The 8,515-nt window shown below is 46.8% G+C and overlaps 1 protein-coding gene across 3 annotated transcripts in view; it reads left to right on the top strand.

Annotated features, from left to right (window-relative positions):
* Positions 1-2,969: 2,969 nt before the first annotated feature.
* SCAP (SREBF chaperone) overlaps positions 2,970-8,515 on the top strand; it is an 89,071-nt gene continuing 83,525 nt past the window's right edge. For all 3 annotated transcript variants that reach the window (XM_082663015.1, XM_082663014.1, XM_082663013.1), the window contains exon 1: positions 2,970-3,009. The gene's annotated coding sequence lies outside the window, so the exon portion shown is untranslated. The remainder of the gene's footprint in view (positions 3,010-8,515) is intronic.

Here is an 8,515-nt window from a genome sequence, read left to right as displayed (position 1 = left end):
ATGGTCAGGCTACTCAAGATGGCTGCTCTCTTGCTCTCTGTACATTCCCCTGCCCAACCAGTGCCTGCTTCACCTATATCTTATGCACCTGACTGACCTTCCTACGCTCCTGCCCCCACCCCAGCTGGTGATTATTCTTATCAAAGGGGCAGTGAGGGGCGTGCCCTTCTGCTGGTTTCCCTGGTACCTAATGAGCCCACCTGACATCAATTCCTCTATAACTGGTAACCTCTCCTTCCACTTGGGAGTGAAGACTGCCGCCATGTCCTCTCCGCCGTCCACCGCACACAGTCGGGTGTCGCTCCAGGACCTTGCTTCAGACGTGTAAGCTCCCCCATCCATTACACCACTTACGTCTCTGTTGCTGACTCTGGGCTTTCTTCCGTCTTGAAGCTGGGCAAGCACAGGGCTTGTAGGCCTGTGGGGTACAGCCCAACACCATTATTGTTTAATTTTACCATGATAGTACTGTGGTGGGCAAGGAGGAAGGCAAGACTTTGGAGAATTTGGAACAGGGTTGATGGGAAGGGGCTGTGAAGAAGGCCTGTGAGGGGTGAGGTGGCTGGAGCTGCCTGAAGGGCCACCTCTGATTTTAGCCTTGCATTGTGGTTATATCTGCCCTTTTTGCAACCCTAGCGCTGCCACTCTCAAGGGCAGGAACAGGATCTATCTGCCACATCCAGATAGCACCAGGGTGGGTGCGGGTAAGCTGAGGGGAGCATGCCCAGGGCAGCAGGGTGGGGTGAGGCTGCCCCCTGACACTTGAGACCTGTGTTCACGAGTACGTGGGGTGGTGTGATCAAGGTACCCATGGGCTGGCCCACAGGCAATCACCACGGGCAGCGTCCCAGGATGGGCCAGAGCTGGGCCCGCTGGGACCTGCACCCTCATCTTGGGCAAAGCCTCCCCTTCTTTTGTGAGACCAGGTAACGAGACCTATCTTGGGGTTTTCAGGAAGGTCAGATGAGGACATGTGCAAAGTGCTCAGCTCAGCATGTTGTCCAACCCAAGTTCATGTGCTGGGCACACAGTGAGGCCAAACAAATGGAAACGTAGGCGTTTGGAGCAGAGAAAGGTTTATTCCAAGGGCCACGCGAGAATGGGCAGCTCGTGCTCGAAAGACCTGAACTCCCTGATGGTTTTCAGGGAAGAGTTTGTATAGGCAAAATTTGGGGTGAGGGCTGCAGGGTGGTGTTCCAGGAATCTTGTGCTCAACCTGAAGTTATTATCCTCCACCTGGGTGGGGGCCTTAGTTCCAGAAGAAGAACTCAAAGTGATATATTGTTATGTAAATTCCTCGAGGAGGAACTGGGATTGTTTTCACTTGTTTCTGCATTCCCTCACTTCCTTGATTAGTAACTGTTTGAATCTGCCCTTTGGAACTCAGGGAAGGTCAAGGAAGCTGAAGCCTTTTTCCTACAAACAAGAAACGGGGACACGGAAAGGCTTTGCTACCTGGGAGTGTTACGTGAAAACTGGGCTCACCTCTTGGTGGGTATCAAGCCAATAGATACAACCAAGCCAGAGATTGGGAGAAGGAATGATTATTACTCGGAGCCAGTAAGGAGAACACCAGGGATCTTTCCCAAAGCAGCGTCTCCCTGAACAGCAAAATTGGGGAAGTTTTAAGCTAAGGGTATATGCATATTCAAGAAGGGGCTTTAAGCAGAAGAGAATTCAACATAGAATTGGGGCAAAGGTCGACAGAGTCCAAGCTTTAGTTGATTGAAGTCAGGAGGGTCAACAGCATCATTCTGTCCTCCACCTGGATGGGGGCCTTGGTTCTTGCAGAACTCAAAGATACACTTTGTGTGTATCCCTTGAGGAGGAACTAGAACTCTGCTGTAACACTGCACTATTGTTTGACTGCCTTTTCTCTGTTCCTGCATCCCTTTCATCCCTTAGATCATTAATTACTGAGACCTGTTCAAGGGCAAGCATTGTGGCCAGGCTTACATCACAAAATATCATGAAAGCCATTCCTGGTTCTCTTTCTCCGGGGACCCCCTAACTTATCTGCTTATAGGAGGGCCCCACAGGGTCCTGCTCGGTTTCAATGCCCCCTGTTCTCTGCTACTCCTCAGTCTTGAGGAAAACATGTATTGGACCAGAAAGGGAGTAACATTTTGGGTAGAGAGGATAATCATAAACCCGGCAGAGGAACTCGGTTTTAGGAGGACTTGGTTTCAAGCACCTGGTGAAGAGTAAACACTCGACGGACATAGCTATTGTTATTACAACAAATATGTGTTCCATGTAGAAGATGGTTACATGCCCATGAGCAAATGGAAAAATCCTAACACCCTAATCCTCCACCCAGCGATATCCACCGACCACACATCAGCATCGCCCCAGACCTTTCTTGGATTGTTTTTAACAAAAATGAGCTCATACCCTACAGCTCATTTTGAACATTTTTTCAAGAACATCTTTCCACATTAGTTAAGTATTCATAAAACTTACCCTTTTAAAAGGCCTTAAGGAAATCCAGTTTATGGACATAATTTATTCGACCCATCTGCATTTGTTGTATATCTCGGCCGCTTTTAATTTTTCGCTGTTATGAAACAGGGAACATGGGCAGCCTGTGCGTGTTCTTGCTAATTCTGCGGAACGTGTTGTTAAAAGCTCTGGTGCTCTACTCAAGGTTCTGTCCCAGCTTCGCGGTCCGCCTCGCCCGGCCCCGCCCCACCCCAGACCTCTCCCCAGGTGTCTTGTGACCGGTGTCCACCAGGGGGCGAGCGGGAGCCGCGGTTGGGCGCTCGATCACGCATGCGCACGCCACAGGGAACACAGGCGAAGGACGGCGGGGGCGGGAGCGGGAGGGGAAAGGTAGGAGGTGAGAGGTGAAGGGGCGGAGAGCTGCGCGGGCGCCTGGCGGCCGGGAGAGAGAGGGCGGGCGCCACGCCCGGACCGCGCGGGCCGGGAGCGCGCACGCCGCGCCCCGCCCCCGTCCCCGCCGCCGCCGCCGCCGCCGCCGTCGCCGCCCGGGAGCTGTTGCCGCCACAGGTACCGCTGCGCGCGTCCCCACAGCGTCCGCCCGCTGGCCCGGCTCGGGCCTCCCGCTGCGCGGCCCGGGGAGTTCCGGGATGGGGGCCGCCGGGGGCACTGGCGCGCCGGCGTGGGCGCTGTCCAGCAGCCGTGCGGGCCGGGCTGAGAGGCTGCAGCCAGAGAGGGGGCCGGGTTGCCGCGTCCCCAATCCCACCTTGGCCGCGCCCCCGTCCGGGCCAACCGCGCGCCCGCAGCCCTCCCCCTGGCCCCGGGGACCACTGGCCTGAGAGTGGGTCGCGCTGTTGCGCCCACTGGCCCTGCCGTCCCCTGGGAAGCTGCCGGTTCTAGAACCTGCTTTGGGGCTGTCTGGGTTTTCCGGAGTGCGGAGGAGAGCACGCTGTCCGCACCTGCCTCTTTTGCAACATCTGATTGAGAGGCAACACGTAGCTTCTTTGCTGGGTTTTGCTTGGTTTCTAGTTTTCTCTTTCGCTCAGACCTAAACATTGCTCACTGATGTTGCCTCTGTTTATTCTGGGTGGTTTATTACCTCCGTTCATCATGCAGGATCCTAACGTCAGAATAGCATTAGCTGCAGGGAGCCAGGGATCCAGACTGTTTGAGCCATAGGTAGTTATACAGGTGGAAATGCTCGTGGCCTAGGGGAGCAGTGAGTCCCCTCCTGGCAGGAGTTTGCCCTGTTTCGTGTCACTTTCTGCCCCACCTTCTGTGGTGACAGAGCTGGGTGACTAAACTCCTTCTGGGGATTTTGTAATAATTTTTGTGAAGAGGGCATAGTAAAGGTTTCTTTAATGATACTAGCTTTGAGTGTGTTTCTGACCAAACGTTTGTGAAGTTTGGTTATGCAGTGTCCTTATTGCTGTGCTGCCATCTCAGGGTATTGTGCTAAAGACTGAAGCTTTTATAAGGGAGTCAGGGTCAAGGGTGTCTGAGAGTATTTCAGATGTTCCTCTGATTGATGACCTATATCTTTTTAATGTATGTTGATAGAATTTAGGTTTTAGGTGTTTGACACATTTGCAGCATTCCCCGGGGCACACGATGTAAAAAACACAAAATATGTATAAATATATCTCCACACTCATTCTTTTGGTGATTTATTGAAATTGAAAGAATTACTTGTCATTTATTATGAACGCGTCTGGTGTTTGAGAGCTCTCTTTTCTTTTGCTATTGTGGCAAAAACAGCACCTCTCCAGAGGTCTCCATGTGCTTTATAATCACTGGTTTAGGTCCCCCTCTCCCATCATCTAGATTAGTTTACTGTCAGGAGGCGGGTATAAAAAGTCTACTACTCCTAGTTTATGCATAGAAAATGGAGGCCTAAAGATTGTGAATTGCTTGAGGTCATATATGAACAAGTAAACTGTCCAGTTGGGAAATGAACCATACCTGTGGGATTCAGTACACATGCATTTATTAACATTTGGTGGTAGACTTTAGGGGATGCTTACTGTCTTAGTGTATACATGAATGTGTCCTAAGGACCCTGGAATGACACTTAGATTTGTGTGTTATTTGCTTACCCTCACCTTTGGTGGCCACCAGTGTTAGTTTTACTGGCTCTGATAGGTACTTCATGCACAGTTTGTGTCATCGCTCCCATTAAACAGATGAGAAGACTCCCCCTCATAGAGAAACTGGGTTGCTAGTGTCACCCAGCTTGGCATTGGGGATCAGACCTTCAAACCAGGTCTGCCGAACTGCACCACCTACCTACTTCCACTGTAATTTGCTCCTTTCCTGAGTTGGCCACTGAAGCAAAGTCCAGGTGACTTCTTTTGCCGCCTGAAATAATAATTCTGGGTAAAATATTTATCCAGCACTTGGGCTGTCTAGATTTTGTGCTAGGTGCTCTTATAACAGCTTATCTCACTTAATCTTCATAATCAGGGGCGATGACGCTGTTATCACCCCCTTAACTGATTAGTTTTTGAGATGTTATCTGACTGGCTCTGGGTCACCTAGTGAGTTAGAAGCTGAGGCCAGGTGGAAACCCAGGTTTGTCTGAAAACAGAGTCCATGCTTTTATGCTGTTCTTGGACCTGCTGGCCTCACAGTCTTCTCCACTGCCTACCAAGTGAAAAGTAGCAGAGGAGGGTGTTAGGGGTGAAGGAAGGAACCCAGTATCACAGACTTGAGTCAGAGATGGTGGAACTCCGCAGGAAGGAGACATTCATTTGATCACTGTGTTTGACAGCTTCCTCTTGAGTGGTCAGGGGCACTGCCTGAGAATGTTTGCAGAGTTGCTGGGCCATACAGCTTTGCAGTTGAGTCCAAAGAGGGGTGTGTGTGTGTGTGTAAGCACCAAGGGTGCACGTTGGTCTCAGGAAAAAAAATTAAAACGAATCTTTGTATTTATTTCAGCCTTATTTAATTTTTATTTTGTATTTTATAATGTATACTCTGTATTATCACAGTAGTACATATATATAATTTATGTATACGTATATTGGGGATATGTACTTGAATTTTTGTTGTTGGGGATTCATAATCAAAAATGTTAAGAAACCACTGGTTTATTTGATATTTAGCATTTTCTGAATTCATAAAATATGTGAAGTGTTATTTGTCCCATTTGTTCCTAAGTTGGAAGTCTAGTGAGGTTCAGTGTAATTCCACATAATCATAGAAAGGGTATTTCATATTAATAACCAATTATAAATTATTTTAGAAATTGCAGTCCGAGTGTGAAAGAGGATCTGGTATTTCAATAGTCTTTATGTCTCAAATATAGTACCACTCTTAAGTGTGACACTACAGTGACTGATAAAGCCCTTCAGAAGTTAAAATTTGGGGGAATTCTCTGGCGTTCCAGTGGTTAGGACTCTGCACTTTCACTGCTGAGGGCCTCGGTTCAATCCCTGGTCAGGAAACTAAGGTCCCACAAGCCATGCAGTCTGGCCAAAAAAGAGAAGAAGACGGGCTTCCCTGGCGGCGCAGTGGTTGAGAGTCTGCCTGCGGATGCAGGGGATGCGGGTTCGTGCCCCAGTCCGGGAGGATCCCACATGCCGCAGAGCGGCTGGGCCCGTGAGCCATGGCCGCTGAGCCTGCGCGTCCGGAGCCTGTGCTCCGCGACGGGAGAGGCCACGACAGTGAGAGGCCCGTGTACCGCAAAAAAAAAAAGAAAAAAAAAAGAAGTTGTTAAAATTTTGTTGTTGAACCTTTTCTATTTTAAACATGTTAATTCAGTCTGAAGCCAGAGAGACCAAACTATTCAGTTGACGCAAATATGGCAGTTGTAATAGTCGTATTTGCACTATTTCCCAACCTTAGAGTATTTTCAAATCATCTAAATATTGAAATTCCAAATACATTGATTCCTTATCCCTTTTTACAAACTGGATTCTTCAGTTCATTCCACTGCAATGGTTAGTACATTATTTCAAAATGAGCAGTTCCAGAATTATACCTAATTAAAAAATATCTTTGTCATCTTCCAGCTTATCATTTCACAATTGAATAGATTAGTGTTTGTTCAGGAGTTTAGGTTAAAATAACAGAATGGGTTTTGAGCAAGAAATATATTTTCCTAATTATATAAGCTGTTTTTATCCAGATGAGTTATCATTACTTCGTAACTAGGTTCTCAAACATTAGTGTGAATTAAAATTACCTGGAGGGATTGTTTTAACCCCACCTCCAGAATCCGTAGGTGAGAGTTTGAATTTGAATTTGAAACAAGTTACCAGGTGCTGCTACTGTTTGGCCTAGGGAACCACACTTTGAGAGCCATGGCTCTAAAACCAGAGCACAATGTCAGTGCTTTCATGTTTCACTCTGAATCTCATCAGCATCAGTCTTTTTTTTAAAAAAATTTATTTATTTATTTGGCTGCTTCGGGTCTTAGTTGCAGCACGCGGGATCTTCATTGTGGCATACAGGTTCTTTTTAGTTGAGGCATGCGGAATCTTTTCTTTTCAGTTGTGGCATGCAGGATATTTAGTTACAGCATGTGGGATCTAGTTCCCTGACCAGGGATCGAACTCGGGCCCCCTGCATTGGGAGTGCAGAATCTTAGCTACTGGACCACCAGGGAAGTCCCCAGCATCAGTTAGTCTTATAGTATAGTTTTGCCAAGTACGGTTGGTTCCTGAATTAATGATGATTCAACTTACAGTTTTTCCACGATGTGACGGTGCCAGAGCAATCATACATTCGGTAGAAACCATACTTCAAATTTTGAATTTTGATCTTTTCTGGGGTAGTGATACGCAGTACATGCTCTTTCTCGTGATGCTGGACAGCAGCATCGAGCCGCAGCTCCCAGTCAGATCTGCAATCATGGGTAAACAACTGATACACTTACAGCCATTCTGTACTCAAATCATTCTGTTTTTCATTTTCAGTACGTTATTCAATAAGTTACATGAGATATTCAACACTTTATTATAAAATGGGCTTTGTGTTAGATGCTTTTGTCCAACTGTAGACTAACGTAAGTAATCTGAGCACATCTAAGGTAGGCTAGGCTAAGCTATGATGTTCAGCAGCCTAGGTGTATTAAATACATTTTTGACTTACAATATTTTCAACTTAGGATGGGTTTATTAGTATGTAACTCCATTGTAAATTGAGGAAGATCTGTACATAACTGGTTCTTGTTTTTAGTCAATTTCCTTTTTATTTTTAGATGATGTCATAATTAAGATTGTATTCTCAGTTATAGTGCTATTTCTGTTTTCCCTGAAGTTTTAAGGTTCTTGAGGAATTAGAGTTTTTTTTTTAATTCGAGTCACCCAGGTTGAATAAAAATTAATAGGCGCGCACTCAAGCGCACACATACACACACATGCACACGCACACATTTCAATTGTCTGTAATCCCAGTGGTAACCACTAGCAGGCTCCTTCTCAGGCTTCTTTCCTGCTCATTCTCTTGTTCTCTCTTTGTATAATGAGATCATACTGTTTTGTATCCATTTTCTGTTATTGTGTGAACATTTTTTCATGTATAAAACTATTCTGGAACATTTTTGGATTTTTAAAAACATGAGCTCTCATTTATTTTTTTTAAAAAATATATTTATTTATTTATTTGGCTGCTCCTGGTCTTAGTTGCGGCATGCGGGATCTTTAGTTGAGGCACACAGTATCTAGTTCCCTGACCAAGGATTGAATCTGGGTCCCCTGCATTGGGAGCGCAGAGTCTTAACCGCTGGACCACCAGGGAAGTCCTCTCTCATTTATTTTTATGTTTTCCAATGACTTTCTCTTTGAGCAGCCTTGCTCACAGTTTGGCTGTGGGCTTCGTTTGCACCTTTCAGAAGACTGCATTGTCACTCAGGAAGTCTTCAACCATGGTTTCTCTCCTCTTCAACAATCTTCAGTAGCTCCCCACTCTCGTGATCTGCCCCAAGCTGGCCTACCCACTCCTTCCCCCTACCAGCCTGTATTTATGCCACCTCATCTTCATGGGGTGATTAGTTACCTTCTTTCAGGTATGAGCCATGGTTCGGTTTGACATTCATTCTTGGTTGTCACCCCAGTGACAGTGACTGTTAGAA

The sequence above is a fragment of the Grampus griseus genome (genome assembly GCF_964374135.1).
Source record: "Grampus griseus genome assembly, chromosome: 10".
In the NCBI taxonomy this organism is placed as follows: Eukaryota; Metazoa; Chordata; class Mammalia; order Artiodactyla; family Delphinidae; genus Grampus; species Grampus griseus.
This window is presented reverse-complemented; position numbering and strand designations above follow the sequence as displayed.